Here is a 3,824-nt window from a genome sequence, read left to right as displayed (position 1 = left end):
CGTCTTGTAAGACTGAATTTGAAGGCACATTTTCCCATGTTTTTGAAAGTTGTGTGGACCCGTTAGGAAACATTAAAAGACCGTCGGAAAAGGCTGTTTTATTTTAAGAACTTTTAATAGGAAATATGGACTGGTCCCCCAATATTTTTAAAAAACCCGTCGGATTTTGACCCTTGTCTGAATTTTATTGGCCGGAGGATTTTTCCAGATCTCGTCTCCTCAGTCCAAATCTGATGGACTATTTTGAGAATATATTGAAATTTAGGGTTATTTTACAATTTCTCTCTCTTAAAAGGGTCATTTTAAGAATTTTCTCATAAACTAAACATATATAGGTAAAATCAAGTGTAAGCCTATAATAATTAAATTAATTCAATTATGAATTATTATTAATATTGAGCAATAAGTATTATTTAAATTTTCGAAATTTAATTTGCCTATATATAAAAAGAACTATTCAATAAAAATAGTCAGTTAAATGCCAATAATATATGTCCATCATCTCCCACGTTATTAGAGCTCTTCCAACACTAAACAAATTAAAATAACAAATATATCATCACGTATAGTAAATAATACTCTCTCCGTCCCATTATAAGTGTCATACTTTGATTTTTCAAGTCTTTCTTATTTAACTTTGACCAACAATATTTTTGTTTGGTTATATAATACTTGATGTAAAATATATGAATGGATTGGGTTTTAAATGTATTTTACATTGATATAATTTTCATCAAGTATTATATGACACGAACAAAAAAATTTACGGTCAAAGTTGCAAAAGAAAGACTTGAAAAGTCAAAACATGACACTTATAATGGGACGGAGGAAATATAATAAAGAACACGCGTACGCCATCTCAAAGTAAAAATATGTATTCAATTTACACATAAAATGAAAAAAATGAAGTAAAAAAGTTTGCTTTAGTTATAATAATTACGTCAAAAATTGCATCACAAGCATAATTCAACCGTGGTTGGAACTTGGAACCATCCCTAATCGAAATTCTAAATCGTTCTCTGATGGTGTCAAGTTTAAATCCAAACTGAAAACCCTTCGACTTTTCACCCTTTTAACCACAATAGGAGACGGATCCATTGATACAAAAGACTGGTTATCATAATTGGTTGTTGTCGTTGCTCTATGTCGTCTCATATGTCCGCCTAATGCTTGCCCTATGGAAAACTCTAGCCCACATATAGGGCACTCATGTGATTTAGGCTTCACAGGCACCACGTTGGTGCCATGACTCAAGTCACCATCCGGATTAAGTCGTGGCTTCTTGTGGCTAGCCCTGTGGCCACCTAGTGCTTGGAAAGATGGGAATTGACGGTTACATGTTTTGCACTCAAAGACTCGGCCATGTGTATTATCATATGGTTCGTTGCTAGACGGACCCCTCGAAAGTAGCATCAAGCTGTTAGCCATGTTGCTTAGGGTTGCATCTAGCTCCGCTTCTCTCAATCTCTTCATCATCTTTAGATACATCATTTTTTGAACCAGTAAAGTACGAATTGGTACAAGTTTTGTTGTGTGAAAAGAAAGAAATGGTGTAGTTTTGTGTCAGGTGGAAATGTTGAGGGTTGGGTATATATAGGTGACAAGTGTTGACTTCTTTAAGTTTGACCAAAGAGTGTGGATGACGAAAGTGACACGTAGTTGCTTGTGGAGATGGTAAAGCCTGAAGGTGATGTGAGCTAGAGATGAGTTTAGGATGGTACCGGTATTGATTCCGTAAATATTTGATACCAGCACCTGTATTTCGTGTAAAATTCAGTAATACTGGTATCGTACCGAACTGTACCGGTACTGGTACCGTATCAATACCGAAAACTAAAAACTTGGTACCTGTACCGAAAATGTTCATCCTAACGTGAGCCCTGTTTTTATTAATAAAAGATTGTGGGAGGCAAATTGTAGAATAGAGATAAGAATGGTATGAAAGTGAAAAAAAAGGGAGATTAGAGAGCCGACTTAGCCGTCATGGCCACGTAAGCTTGACAAAGGCACCAAAATTCAGGGAGACTCCAAATAGTCAACAAATGCATGCAAGACTTGTACGGATTCTAGAGAGGTAAGGTTTGAAATAACTTGATTTTAAGATATGAATTAGTTCTAAAATGTTAAGGTATTTTATCAACTAAATTCTACTCTGGAGTCCATCTAACCCAGTTATTGTAAGATTTGAACCCTCGATCCATTGGACCAAATGTCCTTCCGTAAATATTAGTTGATTTAGGCTAGAAAAGTAGAAATGATATGGCATTTAGCTAAATCATTTTAATTAGTCCGATGCTGAAGCTTTTAATATTTTTCCGTAATCATAAAAAGCCATTACCGTAAAATTTACAACACCCAATCACTACGTCATCCACTTAAAGTTAAACTTTGATTGTTACAACCTTGATTTTGGGTTTAACATCTAAATAGAATCCCTGCGACCAAGGTAGTTGATCCATAGGTTTATGTTTGTCTTATAACGGGAGGTTTAAGGTTCAATAATCGACCATGACGTTAATTTAGGAAAAAAAATGTTTTATTTACCAGTAGTGTAGTTTAACGTTGTTGTTATTATTATTATTATTATTTTATTGTTGTTGTTGTTGTTGTTATTATTATTATTATTATTATTATTATTTTAGCCAGGTCACAAAATAATTTACTTGACACATTTTAATATCCTATTATTCTGACAATTATAAAGAAAAATAAGGATATTAGATTCCTACTAGTTTCGTCACATATATCTTCTAGTACTAAGAAGTGTGACTGGAGTGGTGCATCCAGAAGTTCAAATGTGGACTTTTGAATCGGGTCTTACAACTGAAAATTATAAGTCTGATATCATGACGGTCCCGGTGATCCATTAATCTAGAAACACAAGATACCAATTTAGTTTACAATAACTGCCTTGTGTTTCTGTTATTGCCACTTTTAGCACCTAAGCTGAAGTTTTTAAATATCGCACGTTATGCACGTCTTTGAAGCCATGTTTAAACAAAGTGTTTAAGGAAATAAAAAATACAAGCTTAAATGATTTGAGCTTCATATAAGCCTGGTTAATAATGGTCAGTTAGCACGACCTATGGGACTGAGATTATTGGTTTCATGACCGATGCATTTGTGAGATTTTCTTGTTTATAGATTTTCTGTATTGAGTTAGTGCGATTGTGATTAACTAATATTTGGTGATTTTATAAATTTTCTTATGAGGGTAATAGTCGGTTGCGTTTAATGTTTAGTTTCGTAGCTCACCTTTAGCCAAAGTTTAGGAGTTGAAACTTGAAAGGGAGGGACTGAGGTTAACAACTTAAACTCAAACCAACTTCATATTTAGTTAGTTATGCAATAAGGCTGGTGAGTTAATAACTTCAAACTCAACCAAAGTGAAATAAAAATGCACTAAATATCATTCCAAATTTCCAACTTGAAGCTGTTTAACACTTGAAAATATTTGTTGATAGTAGACTGCCCTTTTTGGTTGAATTTGGGCAATTAACCAATGGGCTCAAATGGAGTTTACGGCCTTTTGGGCTTATTTCACTGGACCGGCTCATTATTCAAAGAATTTGCAAGCAAGGCCTCCGTAATGCAAATATAAATAATGGTAGTGGTCCTATCCGAACCATCTTTCACCTAGACGTGCACAAAAAAACCGGTTCCGGAACCTAACTGGTGGAACCGAACCGGAACCGGTTCCAGTTCCAACCCGGTTGGTACAATACCCGGTTTGGGTATTTTTGTACCCGAAAATCGTACCCGGTTCTCATATTTGTATGTTAGTATCAGTTCCAACCCGGTTCCTACCCGGTTCTTAATTGTAA

General features: G+C 34.9%; 1 pseudogene; it reads right to left on the bottom strand.

Moving 5' to 3' along the window:
* Positions 1-966: 966 nt before the first annotated feature.
* LOC143610695 (zinc finger protein ZAT11 pseudogene) lies at positions 967-1,638 on the bottom strand (annotated as a pseudogene).
* Positions 1,639-3,824: the final 2,186 nt, after the last annotated feature.

Source organism: Bidens hawaiensis, unplaced genomic scaffold (assembly GCF_021521415.1).
Source record: "Bidens hawaiensis isolate Kalapana, Puna unplaced genomic scaffold, B.hawaiensis_p1.1 tig00027557_1, whole genome shotgun sequence".
Classification (NCBI taxonomy): Eukaryota; Viridiplantae; Streptophyta; class Magnoliopsida; order Asterales; family Asteraceae; genus Bidens; species Bidens hawaiensis.
The sequence above is the reverse complement of the archived record's forward strand: the minus strand, read 5'-3'. Positions and strand labels throughout refer to the sequence as shown.